The sequence below is a fragment of the Ambystoma mexicanum genome, chromosome 5q (genome assembly GCF_040938575.1).
Source record: "Ambystoma mexicanum isolate Mex_15411 chromosome 5q, UKY_AmexF1_1, whole genome shotgun sequence".
Taxonomy (NCBI): domain Eukaryota; kingdom Metazoa; phylum Chordata; class Amphibia; order Caudata; family Ambystomatidae; genus Ambystoma; species Ambystoma mexicanum.
The window spans coordinates 205518441-205535503 of NC_090933.1; positions in this window are offsets into that span (position 1 = coordinate 205518441).

The window sequence follows — 17063 nt, forward strand, 5'->3', positions numbered from 1 at the left end:
TGGGCCTCCAAAGTTTTCTACATTTTTGCAGGCCTAAAATGCACTTTAAGGCTTTTTTGGGCTGCTAACATATTCTGAACTTTCACGGATGTAAGATGCATTTTTCGTGGAAAATATATTTTTGGGAATTTCAGTGGTCTAGGATGCGGGTTAATGCCTCTTTGAGGCTGCAAATGTTTTTGGGACATTCAGAGCTCTGTGACGCAGGTTTTGGGCCACCAACATTTTCTGGACTTTAAGGGGTTTAAGATGCCTGTAAACACCTTTTTTGGGCCTCCAAAGTTTTCTAAATGTTTCCAGGCCTAAGATACGGTTAAGGCCTTTTTTGGACTGCAAACATATTCTGAACTTTCAGGGCTGTAGGATGCATTTTTCGTGCCAAAATTATTTTTTGAATTTCAGTGGTCTAGGATGTGGGTTAATGCCCCCTGAGGCTGCAAATGTTTCTGGGACATTCAGAGCTCTCTGACCCCATTTTTAGACCACCTTCTTTTTCTGGACTTTAGGGGGTCTAGGATGCCTGTAAACCCCTTTTTTGGGCCTCCAAAGTTTTCTACATTATTGCAGGCCTAAAATGCATTTTAAGGCCTTTTTTGGGCTGCTAACATATTCTTACCTTTCAGGGGTGTAGGATGCATTTTTCGTGCCAAAATTATTTTTGGAATTTCAGTGGTCTAGGATGTGGGTTAATGCCCCTTTGAGGCTGCAAATGTGTTTGGGACATTCAGAGCTCTCTGACCCCGTTTTTAGGCCACCATCATTTTCTGGACTTTAGGGGGTCTAGGATGCCTGTAAACTCCTTTTTTTGGCCTCCAAAGATTTCAACATTTTTGCATGCCTAAGATACATTTTAAGGCCTTTTTTGGGCTGCTAACATATTCTTAACTTTCAGGGGTGTAGGATGCATTTTTCGTGGCAAAATTATTTTTGGGAATTTCACTGGTCTACGAAGCGGGTTAATGCCCCTTTCAGGCTGCAAATGTTTTTGGGACATTCAAAGCTCTCTGACACAGTTTTTGGGCCACCAACATTTTCTGGACTTAAGGGGGTCTAGGATGCCTGTAAACACCTTTTTTGGGCCTCCAAAGTTTTCTACATTTTTGCAGGCCTAAGATGCATTTTAAGGCCTTTTTTGGGCTGCTAGCATATTCTTAACTTTCAGGGGTGTAGGATGCATTTTTCGTGCCAAAATTATTTTTGGAATTTCAGTGGTCTAGTATGTGGGTTAATGCCCCTTTGAGGCTGCAAATGTGTTTGGGACATTCAGAGCTCTCTGGCCCCGTTTTTAGGCCACCATCATTTTCTGGACTTTAGGGGGTCTAGGATGCCTGTAAACCCCTTTTTTGGGCCTCCAAAGATTTCAACATTTTTGCAGGCCTCAGATGCATTTTAAGGCCTTTTTTGGGCTGCTAACATATTCTTAACTTTCAGGGGTGTAGGATGCATTTTTCGTGCCAAAATTATTTTTGGGAATTTCAGTGGTCTAGGATGCGGGTTAATGCCCCTTTTAGGATACAAATGTTTTTGGGACATTCAGAGCTCTCTGATGCAGTTTTGGGGCCACCAACATTTTCTGGACTTTAGGGGGTCTAGGATGCCTAAAAACACCTTTTTTTGGGCCTCCAAAGTTTTCTATATTTTTTCAGGCCTAAAATGCGGTTAAGGCCTTTTTTGAGCTGTAACATATTCTGAACTTTCACGGATGTAAGATGCATTTTTCGTGGAAACAATATTTTTGGGAATTTCATTGGTCTAGGATGCGGGTTAATGCCCCTTTCAGGTTGCACATGTTTTTGGGACATTCAGAGCTCTCTTACACAGTTTTTGGGCCACCAACATTTTCTGGACTTTAGGGGGTCTAGAATGCCTGTAAACCCCTTTTTTGGGCCTCCAAAGATTTCTACATTTTTGCAGGCCTAAAATGCATTTTAAGGCCTTTTTGGGCTGCTAACATATTCTGAACTTTCACGTATGTAAGATGCATTTTTCGTGGAAAAAATATTTTGGGGAATTTCAGTGGTCTAGGATGCGGGTTAATGCCCCTTTTAGGATACAAATGTTTTTGGGACATTCTGAGCTCTCTGACACAGTTTTTGGACCACCAACAATTTCTGGACTTTAGGGGGTCTAGGATGCCTGTAAACCCCTTTTTTGGGCTTCTAATGTTTTCTACATTTTTGCAGGCCTAAGATGTGGTTAAGGCCTTTTTTGGGCTGCTAAGATATTCTTAACTTTCAGGGGTGTAGGATGCCTTTTTCGTGCCAAAATAATCTTTGGAAACTTCAGTGGTGTAGGATGCGGGTTAATGCCCCTTTGAGGCTGCAAAAGTTTTTGGGACATTCAGAGCTCTCTGAAGCAGGTTTTGGGCCACCAACATTTTCTGGACTTTAGGGGATTTAAGATGCCTGTAAACACATTTTTTGAGCCTCCAAAGTTTTCAAAATTTTTGCAGGCCTAAGATGCGATTAAGGCCTTTTTTGGACTGCAAACATATTCTGAACTTTCAGGGCTGTAGGATGCATTTTTCATGCCAAAATTATTTTTTGAATTTCAGTGGTCTAGGATGTGGGTTAATGCCCCTTTGAGGCTGCAACTGTTTTTGGGACATTCAGAGATCTCTGACGCAGGTTTTGGGCCACCAACATTTTCTGGACTTTAGGGGGTTTAAGATGCCTGTAACCGCTTTTTTGGGCCTCCAAAGATTTCAACATTTTTGCAGGCCTAAGATGCATTTTAAAGCCTTTTTTGGGCTGCTAACATATTCTTAACTTTCAGGGGTGTGGGATGCATTTTTAGAGATAAAAATATTTTTGGAAATTTCAGTGGTGTAGGATGCGGGTTAATGCCCCTTTTAGGCTTCAAATATGTTTGGGACATTCAGAGCTCTCTGACACAGTTTTTGGGTGCCAACAGTTTCTGGACTTTAGGGGGTCTAGGATGCCTGTAAACCCCTTTTTTGGGCCTCCAAAGTTTTCTGCATTTTTGCAGGCCTAAGATGCATTTTAAGGCCTTTTTTGGGCTGCTAACATATTCTGAACGTTCACGGATGTAAGATGCATTTTTCGTGACAAAAATATTTTGGGGAATTTCCGTGGTCTAGGATGCGGGTTAATGCCGCTTTCAGGCTGCAAATGTTTTTGGGACATTCAGAGCTCTCTGATGCAGTTTTTGGGCCACCAACATTTTCTGGACTTTAGGGGGTCTAGGATGCCTAAAAACACCTTTTTTTGGGCCTCCAAAGTTTTCTACATTTTTTCAGGCCTAAGATGTGGTTAAGGCCTTTTTTGGGCAGTAACATATACTGAACCTTCAGGGGTGTAGGATGCATTTTCCGTGCCAAAATTATTTTTGGAATTTCAGTGGTCTAGGATGTGGGTTAATGCCCCTTTGAGGCTGCAAATGTGTTTGGGACATTCAGAGCTCTCTGGCCCCGTTGTTAGGCCACCATCATTTTCTGGACTTTAGGGGGTCTAGGATGCCTGTAAACCCCTTTTTTGGGCTTCCAAAGATTTCAACATTTTTGCAGGCCTAAGATGCATTTTAAGGCCTTTTTTGGGCTGCTAACATATTCTTAACTTTCAGGGGTGTAGGATGCATTTTTCGTGTCAAAATTATTTTTGGGAATTTCACTGGTCTACGAAGTGGGTTAGTGCCCCTTTCAGGCTGCAAATGTTTTTGGGACATTCAAAGCTCTCTGACACAGTTTTTGGGCCACCAACATTTTCTGGACTTAAGGGGGTCTAGGATGCCTGTAAACACCTTTTTTGGGCCTCCAAAGTTTTCTACATTTTTGCAGGCCTAGGATGCATTTTAAGGCCTTTTTTGGGCTGCTAACATATTCTTAACTTTCAGGGGTGTAGGATGCACTTTTCGTGACAAAAATATTTTTGCGAATTTCAGTGGTCTAGGATGCGGGTTAATGCCCCTTTCAGGCTGCAAATGTTTTTGGGACATTCAGAGCTCTCTGATGCAGTTTTGGGGCCACCAACATTTTCTGGACTTTAAGGGGTCTAGGATACCTAAAAACACCTTTTTTTGGGCCTCCAAAGTTTTCTAAATTCTTTCAGGCCTAAAATGCGGTTAAGGCCTTTATTGAGCTGTAACATATTCTGAACTTTCACGGATGTAAGATGCATTTTTCGTGGAAACAATATTTTTGGGAATTTCAGTGGTGTAGGATGCGGGTTAATGCCCCTTTCAGGCTGCAAATGTTTTTGGGACATTCAGAGCTCTCTGACACAGTTTTTGGGCCACCAACATTTTCTGGACTTTAGGGGGTCTAGAATGCCTGTAAACCCCTTTTTGGGCCTCCAAAGTTTTCTACATTTTTGCAGGCCTAAAATACCTTTTAAAGCCTTTTTTGGGCTGCTAACATATTCTGAACTTTCACGGATGTAAGATGCATTTTTCGTGGAAACAATATTTTTGGGAATTTCAGTGGTCTAGGATGCGGATTAATGCCCCTTTCAGGTTGCACATGTTTTTGGGACATTCAGAGCTCTCTTACACAGTTTTTGGGCCAACAACATTTTCTGGACTTTAGGGGGTCTAGAATGCCTGTAAACCCCTTTTTTGGACCTCCAAAGATTTCTACATTTTTGCAGGCCTAAAATGCATTTTAAGGCCTTTTTGGGCTGCTAACATATTCTGAACTTTCACGGATGTAAGATGCATTTTTCGTGGAAAAAATATTTTGGGGAATTTCAGTGGTCTAGGATGCGGGTTAATGCCCCTTTTAGGCTACACATGTTTTTGGGACATTCTGAGCTCTCTGACACAGTTTTTGGGCCAACAACAATTTCTGGACTTTAGGGGGTGTAGGATGCCTGTAAACCCCTTTTTTGGGCCTCCAAAGTTTTATACATTTTTGCAGGCCTAAAATGCATTTTAAGGCTTTTTTGGGCTGCTAACATATTTTGAACTTTCACGGATGTAAGATGCATTTTTCGTGGAAAAAATATTTTTTGGAATTTCAGTGGTCTAGGATGCGGGTTAATGCCCATTTTAGGCTGCAAATATTTTTGGGATATTCTGAGCTCTCTGACACAGTTCTTGGTCCACCAACATTTTCTGGACTTAAGGGGGTCTAGGATGCCTGTAAACACCTTTTTTTGGCCTCCAAAGTTTTCTGCATTTTTGCAGGCCTAAGATGCATTTTAAGGCCTTTTTTGGGCTGCTAACATATTCTGAATGTTCACGGATGTAAGATGCATTTTTCGTGACAAAAATATTTTGGGGAATTTCCGTGGTCTAGGATGCGGGTTAATGCCCCTTTCAGGCTGCAAATGTTTTTGGGACATTCAGAGCTCTCTGATGCAGTTTTTGGGCCACCAACATTTTCTGGACTTTAGGGGGTCTAGGATGCCTGTAAACCCCTTTTTTGGGCCTCCAAAGGTTTCTACATTTTTTCAGGCCTAAGATGTGGTTAAGGCCTTTTTTGGGCAGTAACATATACTGAACATTCAGGGGTGTAGGATGCATTTTCCGTGCCAAAATTATTTTTGGAATTTCAGTGGTCTAGGATGTGGGTTAATGCCCCTTTGAGGCTGCAAATGTGTTTGGGACATTTAGAGCTCTCTGGCCCCGTTTTTAGGCCACCATCATTTTCTGGACTTTAGGGGGTCTAGGATGCCTGTAAACCACTTTTTTGGGCCTCCAAAGATTTCAACATTTTTGCAGGCCTAAGATGCATTTTAAGGCCTTTTTTGGGCTGCTAACATATTCTTAACATTCAGGGGTGTAGGATGCATTTTTCGTGCCAAAATTATTTTTGGGAATTTCACTGGTCTACGAAAGTGGGTTAATGCCCCTTTCAGGCTGCAAATGTTTTTGGGACATTCAAAGCTCTCTGACACAGTTTTTGGGCCACCAACATTTTCTGGACTTAAGGGGGTCTAGGATGCCTGTAAACACCTTTTTTGGGCCTCCAAAGTTTTCTACATTTTTGCAGGCCTAGGATGCATTTTAAGGCCTTTTTTGGGCTGCTAACATATTCTTAACTTTCAGGGGTGTAGGATGCACTTTTCGTGACAAAAATATTTTTGCGAATTTCAGGGGTCTAGGATGCGGGTTAATGCCCCTTTCAGGCTGCAAATGTTTTTGGGACATTCAGAGCTCTCTGATGCAGTTTTGGGGCCACCAACATTTTCTGGACTTTAGGGGGTCTAGGATGCCTAAAAACACCTTTTTTTGGGCCTCCAAAGTTTTCTAAATTTTTTCAGGCCTAAAATGCGGTTAAGGCCTTTTTTGAGCTGTAACATATTCTGAACTTTCACGGATGTAAGATGCATTTTTCGTGGAAACAATATTTTTGGGAATTTCAGTGGTCTAGAATGCGGGTTAATGCCCCTTTCAGGTTGCACATGTTTTTGGGACATTCAGAGCTCTCTTACACAGTTTTTGGGCCACCAACATTTTCTGGACTTTAGGGGGTCTAGAATGCCTGTAAACCCCTTTTTTGGGCCTCCAAAGTTTTCTACATTTTTGCAGGCCTAAAATACCTTTTAAAGCCTTTTTTGGGCTGCTAACATATTCTGAACTTTCACGGATGTAAGATGCATTTTTCGTGGAAACAATATTTTTGGGAATTTCAGTGGTCTAGGATGCGGATTAATGCCCCTTTCAGGTTGCACATGTTTTTGGGACATTCAGAGCTCTCTTACACAGTTTTTGGGCCACCAACATTTTCTGGACTTTAGGGGGTCTAGAATGCCTGTAAACCCCTTTTTTGGACCTCCAAAGATTTCTACATTTTTGCAAGCCTAAAATGCATTTTAAGGCCTTTTTGGGCTGCTAACATATTCTGAACTTTCACGGATGTAAGATGCATTTTTCGTGGAAAAAATATTTTGGGGAATTTCAGTGGTCTAGGATGCGGGTTAATGCCCCTTTTAGGCTACAAATGTTTTTGGGACATTCTGAGCTCTCTGACACAGTTTTTGGGCCAACAACAATTTCTGGACTTTAGGGGGTCTAGGATGCCTGTAAACCCCTTTTGTGGGCCTCCAAAGTTTTCTACATTTTTGCAGGCCTAAAATGCATTTTAAGGCCTTTTTTGGGCTGCTAACATATTCTGAACTTTCACGGATGTAAGATGCATTTTTCGTGGAAAAAATATTTTGGGTAATTTCAGTGGTGTAGGATGCGGGTTAATGCCCCTTTGAGGCTGCAAATGTTTTTGGGACATTCAGAGCTCTCTGGAGCAGGTTTTGGGCCACCAACTTTTTCTGGACTTTAGGGGATTTAAGATGCCTGTAAACACGTGTTTTGGGCCTCCAAAGTTTTCTAAATTTTTGCAGGCCTAAGATGCGGTTAAGGCCTTTTTTGGACTGCAAACATATTCTGAACTTTCAGGGCTGTAGGATGCATTTTTCATGCCAAAATTATTTTTAGAATTTCAGTGGTCTAGGATGTGTGTTAATTCCCCTTTGAGGCTGCAAATGTTTTTGGGACATTCAGAGATCTCTGACGCATGTTTTGGGCCACCAACATTTTCTGGACTTTAGGGGGTTTAAGATGCCTGTAAACCCCTTTCTTGGGCCTCCAAAGATTTCAACATTTTTGCAGGCCTAAGATGCATTTTAAAGCCTTTTTTGGGCTGCTAACATATTCTTAACTTTCAGGGGTGTGGGATGCATTTTTAGAGATAAAAATATTTTTGGGAATTTCAGTGGTCTAGGATGCGGGTTAATGCCCATTTTAGGCTGCAAATGTTTTTGGGATATTCTGAGCTCTCTGACACAGTTTTTGGGCCACCAACATTTTCTGGACGTTAGGGGGTATAGAATGCCTGTAAACCCCTTTTTGGGCTTCCAAAGTTTTTTACATTTTTGCAGGCCTAAAATGTGGTTAAGGCCTTTTTTGGGCTGCTAAGATATTCTTAACTTTCAGGGGTGTAGGAGCATTTTTCGTGCCAGAATAATTTTTGGAAACTTCAGTGGTCTAGGATGCGGGTTAATGCCCCTTTGAGGCTGCAAATGTTTTTGGGACATTCAGAGCTCGCTGACGCAGGTTTTGGGCCACCAACATTTTCTGGACTTTAGGGGGTTTAAGATGCCTGTAAACCCCTTTCTTGGGCCTCCAAAGATTTCAACATTTTTGCAGGCCTAAGATGCATTTTAAAGCCTTTTTTGGGCTGCTAACATATTCTTAACTTTCAGGGGTGTGGGATGCATTTTTAGAGATAAAAATATTTTTGGGAATTTCAGTGGTCTAGGATGCGGGTTAATGCCCCTTTTAGGCTTCAAATATGTTTGGGACATTCAGAGCTCTCTGACACAGTTTTTGGGTGTCAACAGTTTCTGGACTTTAGGGGGTCTAGGATGCCTGTAAACCCCTTTTTTGGGCCTCCAAAGTTTTCTACATTTTTGCAGGCCTAAAATGCACTTTAAGGCTTTTTTGGGCTGCTAACATATTCTGAACTTTCACGGATGTAAGATGCATTTTTCGTGGAAAATATATTTTTGGGAATTTCAGTGGTCTAGGATGCGGGTTAATGCCTCTTTGAGGCTGCAAATGTTTTTGGGACATTCAGAGCTCTGTGACGCAGGTTTTGGGCCACCAACATTTTCTGGACTTTAAGGGGTTTAAGATGCCTGTAAACACCTTTTTTGGGCCTCCAAAGTTTTCTAAATGTTTCCAGGCCTAAGATACGGTTAAGGCCTTTTTTGGACTGCAAACATATTCTGAACTTTCAGGGCTGTAGGATGCATTTTTCGTGCCAAAATTATTTTTTGAATTTCAGTGGTCTAGGATGTGGGTTAATGCCCCCTGAGGCTGCAAATGTTTCTGGGACATTCAGAGCTCTCTGACCCCATTTTTAGACCACCTTCTTTTTCTGGACTTTAGGGGGTCTAGGATGCCTGTAAACCCCTTTTTTGGGCCTCCAAAGTTTTCTACATTATTGCAGGCCTAAAATGCATTTTAAGGCCTTTTTTGGGCTGCTAACATATTCTTACCTTTCAGGGGTGTAGGATGCATTTTTCGTGCCAAAATTATTTTTGGAATTTCAGTGGTCTAGGATGTGGGTTAATGCCCCTTTGAGGCTGCAAATGTGTTTGGGACATTCAGAGCTCTCTGACCCCGTTTTTAGGCCACCATCATTTTCTGGACTTTAGGGGGTCTAGGATGCCTGTAAACTCCTTTTTTTGGCCTCCAAAGATTTCAACATTTTTGCATGCCTAAGATACATTTTAAGGCCTTTTTTGGGCTGCTAACATATTCTTAACTTTCAGGGGTGTAGGATGCATTTTTCGTGGCAAAATTATTTTTGGGAATTTCACTGGTCTACGAAGCGGGTTAATGCCCCTTTCAGGCTGCAAATGTTTTTGGGACATTCAAAGCTCTCTGACACAGTTTTTGGGCCACCAACATTTTCTGGACTTAAGGGGGTCTAGGATGCCTGTAAACACCTTTTTTGGGCCTCCAAAGTTTTCTACATTTTTGCAGGCCTAAGATGCATTTTAAGGCCTTTTTTGGGCTGCTAGCATATTCTTAACTTTCAGGGGTGTAGGATGCATTTTTCGTGCCAAAATTATTTTTGGGAATTTCACTGGTCTACGAAGCGGGTTAATGCCCCTTTCAGGCTGCAAATGTTTTTGGGACATTCAAAGCTCTCTGACACAGTTTTTGGGCCACCAACATTTTCTGGACTTAAGGGGGTCTAGGATGCCTGTAAACACCTTTTTTGGGCCTCCAAAGTTTTCTAAATTTTTTCAGGCCTAAAATGCGGTTAAGGCCTTTTTTGAGCTGTAACATATTCTGAACTTTCAGGGGTGTAGGATGCATTTTCCGTGCCAAAATTATTTTTGGGAATTTCAGTGGTGTAGGATGCGGGTTAATGCCCCTTTCAGGCTGCAAATGTTTTTGGGACATTCTGAGCTCTCTGATAGTTTTTTGGCCACCAACATTTTCTGGACTTTAAGGGGTCTAGAATGCCTGTAAACCCCTTTTTTGGGCCTCCAAAGTTCTCTACATTTTTGCAGGCCTAAAATGCATTTTAAGGCCTTTTTTGGGCTGCTAACATATTCTGAACTTTCACGGATGTAAGATGCATTTTTCGTGGAAATAATATTTTTGGGAATTTCAATGGTATAGGATGCGGGTTAATGCCCCTTTTAGGCTACAAATGTTTTTGGGACATTCTGAGCTCTCTGACACAGTTTTTGGGCCACCAACAATTTCTGGACTTTAGGGGGTCTAGGATGCCTGTAAACCCCTTTTTTGGGCTTCCAATGTTTTCTACATTTTTGCAGGCCTAAGATGTGGTTAAGGCCTTTTTTGGGCTGCTAAGATATTCTTAACTTTAAGGGGTGTAGGATGCATTTTTCGTGCCAAAATAATTTATGGAAACTTCAGTGGTGTAGGAGGCAGGTTAATGCCCCTTTGAGGCTGCAAATGTTTTTGGGACATTCAGAGTTCTCTGAAGCAGGTTTTGGGCCACCAACATTTTCTGGACTTTAGGGGATTTAAGATGCCTGTAAACACGTTTTTTGAGCCTCCAAAGTTTTCAAAATTTTTGCAGGCCTAAGATGCGGTTAAGGCCTTTTTTGGACTGCAAACATATTCTGAACTTTCAGGGCTGTAGGATGCATTTTTCATGCCAAAATTATTTTTTGAATTTCAGTGGTCTAGGATGTGGGTTAATGCCCCTTTGAGGCTGCAACTGTTTTTGGGACATTCAGAGATCTCTGACGCAGGTTTTGGGCCACCAACATTTTCTGGACTTTAGGGGGTTTAAGATGCCTGTAAAGCCTTTTTTGAGCTGCTAACATATTCTTCACTTTCAGGGGTGTGGGATGCATTTTTAGAGATAAAAATATTTTTGGGAATTTCACTGGTCTAGGATGCGGGTTAATGCCCCTTTTAGGCTTCAAATATGTTTGGGACATTCAGAGCTCTCTGACACAGTTTTTGGGTGCCAACAGTTTCTGGACTTTAGGGGGTCTAGGATGCCTGTAAACCCCTTTTTTGGGCCTCCAAAGTTTTCTACATTTTTGCAGGCCTAAAATGCATTTTAAGGCTTTTTTGGGCTGCTAACATATTCTGAACTTTCACGGATGTAAGATGCATTTTTCGTGGAAAAAATATTTTTGGGAATTTCAGTGGTCTTGGATGCGGGTTAATGCCCATTTTAGGCTGCAAATGTTTTTGGGATATTCTGAGCTCTCTGACACAGTTCTTGGTCCACCAACATTTTCTGGACTTAAGGGAGTCTAGGATGCCTGTAAACACCTTTTATTGGCCTCCAAGGTTTTCTGCATTTTTGCAGGCCTAAGATGCATTTTAAGGCCTTTTTTGGGCTGCTAACATATTCTGAACGTTCACGGATGTAAGATGCATTTTTCGTGACAAAAATATTTTGGGGAATTTCCGTGGTCTAGGATGCGGGTTAATGCCCCTTTCAGGCTGCAAATGTTTTTGGGACATTCAAAGCTGTCTGACGCAGTTCTTTGGCCACCAACATTTTCTGGACTTTAGGGGGTCTAGGATGCCTAAAAACACCTTTTTTTGGGCCTCCAAAGTTTTCTACATTTTTTCAGGCCTAAGATGTGGTTAAGGCCTTTTTTGGGCAGTAACATATACTGAACCTTCAGGGGTTTAGGATGCATTTTCCATGCCAAAATTAATTTTGGAATTTCGCTGGTCTAGGATGTGGTTTAATGCCCCTTTGAGGCTGCAAATGTGTTTGGGACATTCAGAGCTCTCTGGCCCCGTTTTTAGGCCACCATCATTTTCTGGACTTTAGGGGGTCTAGGATGCCTGTAAACCCCTTTTTTGGGCCTCCAAAGATTTCAACATTTTTGCAGGCCTAAGATGCATTTTAAGGCCTTTTTTGGGCAGCTAACATATTCTTAACTTTCAGGGGTGTAGGATGCACTTTTCGTGACAAAAATATTTTTGCGAATTTCTGTGGTCTAGGATGCGGGTTAATGCCCCTTTCAGGCTGCAAATGTTTTTGGGACATTCAGAGCTCTCTGATGCAGTTTTGGGGCCACCAACATTTTCTGGACTTTAGGGGGTCTAGGATGCCTAAAAACACCTTTTTTTGGGCCTCCAAAGTTTTCTAAATTTTTTCAGGCCTAAAATGTGGTTAAGACCTTTTTTGAGCTGTAACATATTCTGAACTTTCAGGGGTGTAGGATGCATTTTCCGTGTCAAAATTATTTTTGGGAATTTCAGTGGTGTAGGATGCGGGTTAATGCCCCTTTCAGGCTGCAAATGTTTTTGGGACATTCAGAGCTCTCTGAGGCAGTTTTTGGTCCACCAGCATTTTCTGGACTTTAGGGGGTCTAGAATGCCTGTAAACCCCTTTTTTGGGCCTCCAAAGTTTTCTACATTTTTGCAGGCCTAAAATGCCTTTTAAGGCCTTTTTTGGGCTGCTAACATATTCTGAACTTTCACGGATGTAAGATGCATTTTTCGTGGAAAAAATATTTTGGGGAATTTCAGTGGTGTAGGATGCGGGTTAATGCTCCTTTGAGGCTGCAAATGTTTTTGGGACATTCAGAGCTCTCTGAAGCAGGTTTTGGGCCACCAACATTTTCTGGACTTTAGGGGATTTAAGATGCCTGTAAACACGTTTTTTGGGCCTCCAAAGTTTTCTAAATTTTTGCAGGCCTAAGATGCGGTTAAGGCCTTTTTTGGACTGCAAACATATTCTGAACTTTCAGGGCTGTAGGATGCATTTTTCATGCCAAAATTATTTTTAGAATTTCAGTGGTCTAGGATGTGTGTTAATGCCCCTTTGAGGCTGCAAATGTTTTTGGGACATTCAGAGCTCTCTGAAGCAGGTTTTGGGCCACCAACATTTTCTGGACTTTAGGGGATTTAAGATGCCTGTAAACACGTTTCTTGGGCCTCCAAAGATTTCAACATTTTTGCAGGCCTAAGATGCATTTTAAAGCCTTTTTTGGGCTGCTAACATATTCTTAACTTTCAGGGGTGTGGGATGCATTTTTAGAGATAAAAATATTTTTGGGAATTTCAGTGGTCTAGGATGCGGGTTAATGCCCCTTTTAGGCTTCAAATATGTTTGGGACATTCAGAGCTCTCTGACACAGTTTTTGGGTGTCAACAGTTTCTGGACTTTAGGGGGTCTAGGATGCCTGTAAACCCCTTTTTTGGGCCTCCAAAGCTTTCTACATTTTTGCAGGCCTAAAATGCACTTTAAGGCTTTTTTGGGCTGCTAACATATTCTGAACTTTCACGGATGTAAGATGCATTTTTCGTGGAAAAAATATTTTTTGGAATTTCAGTGGTCTAGGATTCGGGTTAATGCCCATTTTAGGCTGCAAATGTTTTTGGGATATTCTGAGCTCTCTGACACAGTTTTTGGGCCACCAACATTTTCTGGACTTTAGGGGGTATAGAATGCCTGTAAACCCCTTTTTGGGCTTCCAAAGTTTTTTACATTTTTGCAGGCCTAAAATGTGGTTAAGGCCTTTTTTGGGCTGCTAAGATATTCTTAACTTTCAGGGGTGTATGAGCATTTTTCGTGCCAGAATAATTTTTGGAAACTTCAGTGGTCTAGGATGCGGGTTAATGCCCCTTTGAGGCTGCAAATGTTTTTGGGACATTCAGAGCTCTGTGACACAGGTTTTGGGCCACCAACATTTTCTGGACTTTAGGGGGTTTAAGATGCCTGTAAACACCTTTTTTGGGCCTCCAAAGTTTTCTAAATTTTTCCAGGCCTAAGATGTGGTTAAGGCCTTTTTTGGACTGCAAACATATTCTGAACTTTCAGGGCTGTAGGATGCATTTTTCGTGCCAAAATTATTTTTTGAATTTCAGTGGTCTAGGATGTGGGTTAATGCCCCTTGAGGCTGCGAATGTTTCTGGGACATTCAGAGCTCTCTGACGCAGTTTTTTGGCCACCAAAATTTTCTGGACTTTAGGGGGTCTAGGATGCCTGTAAGCCCCTTTTTTGGGCCTCCAAAGTTTTCTACATTATTGCAGGCCTAAGATGCATTTTAAGGCCTTTTTTGGGCTGCTAACATATTCTGAACGTTCACGGATGTAAGATGCATTTTTCGTGGAAAAAATATTTTTGGGAATTTCAGTGGTATAGGATGCGGGTTAATGCCCCTTTCAGGGTGCAAATGTTTTTGGGACATTCAGAGCTCTCTGATAGTTTTTGGGCCACCAACATTTTCTGGACTTTAGGGGGTCTAGAATGCCTGTAAACCCCTTTTTTGGGCCTCGAAAGTTTTCTCCATTTTTGCAGGCCTAAAATGCATTTTAAGGCATTTTTTGGGCTGCTAACATATTCTGAACTTTCACGGATGTAAGATGCATTTTTCGAGGAAAAAATATTTTTGGGAATTTCAGTGGTCTAGGATGGGGGTTAATGCCCCTTTCAGGCTGCAAATGTTTTTGGGACATTCAGAGCTCTCTGATGCAGTTTTAGGGCCACCAACATTTTCTGGACTTTAAGGGGTCTAGGATGCCTAAAAACACCTTTTTTTGGGCCTCCAAAGTTTTCTAAATTTTTTCAGGCCCAAAATGCGGTTAAGGCCTTTTTTGAGCTGTAACATATTCTGAACTTTCAGGGGTGTAGGATGCATTTTCCGTGCCAAAATTATTTTTGGGAATTTCAGTGGTGTAGGATGCCGGTTAATGCCCCTTTCAGGCTGCACATGTTTTTGGGACATTCAGAGCTCTCTGAGGCAGTTTTTGGGCCACCAGCATTTTCTGGACTTTAGGGGGTCTAGAATGCCTGTAAACCCCTTTTTTGGGCCTCCAAAGTTTTCTACATTTTTGCAGGCCTAAAATGCCTTTTAAGGCCTTTTTTGGGCTGCTAACATATTCTGAACTTTCACGGATGTAAGATGCATTTTTCGTGGAAACAATATTTTGGGGAATTTCAGTGGTCTAGGATGCGGGTTAATGCCCCTTTTAGGCTACACATGTTTTTGGGACATTCTGAGCTCTCTGACACAGTTTTTGGGCCACCAACAATTTCTGGACTTTAGGGGGTCTAGGATGCCTGTAAACCCCTTTTTTGGGCTTCCAATGTTTTCTACATTTTTGCAGGCCTAAGATGTGGTTAAGGCCTTTTTTGGGCTGCTAAGATATTCTTAACTTTCAGGGGTGTAGGATGCATTTTTTGTGCCAAAATAATTTTTGGAAACTTCAGTGGTGTAGGATGCGGCTTAATGGCCCTTTGAGGCTGCAAATATTTTTGGGACATTCAGAGCTCTCTGAAGCCGGTTTTGGGCCACCAACATTTTCTGGACTTTAGGGGGTCTAGGATGCCTGTAAACCCCTTTTTTGGGCTTCCAATGTTTTCTACATTTTTGCAGGCCTAAGATGTGGTTAAGGCCTTTTTTGGGCTGCTAACATATTCTTAACTTTCAGGGGTGTGGGATGCATTTTTAGAGAAAAAAATATTTTTGGGAATTTCAGTGGTCTAGGATGCGGGTTAATGCCCCTTTTAGGCTTCAAATATGTTTGGGACATTCAGAGCTCTCTGACACAGTTTTTGGGTGCCAACAGTTTCTGGACTTTAGGGGGTCTAGGATGCCTGTAAACCCCCTTTTTTGGGCCTCCAAAGTTTTCTACATTTTTGCAGGCCTAAAATGCATTTTAAGGCCTTTTTTGGGCTGCTAACATATTCTGAACTTTCACGGATGTAAGATGCATTTTTCGTGGAAAAAATATTTTGGGGAATTTCAGTGGTGTAGGATGCGGGTTAATGCTCCTTTGAGGCTGCAAATGTTTTTGGGACATTCAGAGCTCTCTGAAGCAGGTTTTGGGCCACCAACATTTTCTGGACTTTAGGGGATTTAAGATGCCTGTAAACACGTTTTTTGGGCCTCCAAAGTTTTCTAAATTTTTGCAGGCCTAAGATGCGGTTAAGGCCTTTTTTGGACTGCAAACATATTCTGAACTTTCAGGGCTGTAGGATGCATTTTTCATGCCAAAATTATTTTTAGAATTTCAGTGGTCTAGGATGTGTGTTAATGCCCCTTTGAGGCTGCAAATGGTTTTGGGACATTCAGAGCTCTCTGAAGCAGGTTTTGGGCCACCAACATTTTCTGGACTTTAGGGGATTTAAGATGCCTGTAAACACGTTTCTTGGGCCTCCAAAGATTTCAACATTTTTGCAGGCCTAAGATGCATTTTAAAGCCTTTTTTGGGCTGCTAACATATTCTTAACTTTCAGGGGTGTGGGATGCATTTTTAGAGATAAAAATATTTTTGGGAATTTCAGTGGTCTAGGATGTGGGTTAATGCCCCTTTTAGGCTGCATATGTTTTTTGGACATTCTGCGCTCTCTGACGCAGTTTTTTGGCCACCAAAATTTTCTGGACTTTAGGGGGTCTAGGATGCCTGTAAGCCCCTTTTTTGGGCCTCCAAAGTTTTCTACATTATTGCAGGCCTAAGATGCATTTTAAGGCCTTTTTTGGGCTGCTAACATATTCTGAACGTTCACGGATGTAAGATGCATTTTTCGTGGAAAAAATATTTTTGGGAATTTCAGTGGTATAGGATGCGGGTTAATGCCCCTTTCAGGCTGCAAATGTTTTTGGGACATTCAGAGCTCTCTGATGCAGTTTTTGGGCCACCAACATTTTTTGGACTTTAGGGGGTCTAGGATGCCTAAAAACACCTTTTTTTGGGCCTCCAAAGTTTTCTAAATTTTTTCAGGCCTAAGATGTGGTTAAGGCCTTTTTTGGGCAGTAACATATTCTTAACTTTCAGGGGTGTAGGATGCATTTTTTGTGCCAAAATTATTTTTGGGAATTTCACTGGTCTACGAAGCGGGTTAATGCCCCTTTCAGGCTGCAAATGTTTTTGGGACATTCAAAGCTCTCTGACACAGTTTTTGGGCCACCAACATTTTCTGGACTTAAGGGGGTCTAGGATGCCTGTAAACCCCTTTTTTGGGCCTCCAAAGTTTTCTACATTTTTGCAGGCCTAAAATGCATTTTAAGGCTTTTTTGGGCTGCTAACATATTCTGAACTTTCAAGGATGTAAGATGCATTTTTCGTGGAAAAAATATTTTTTGGAATTTCAGTGGTCTAGGATGCGGGTTAATGCCCATTTTAGGCTGCAAATG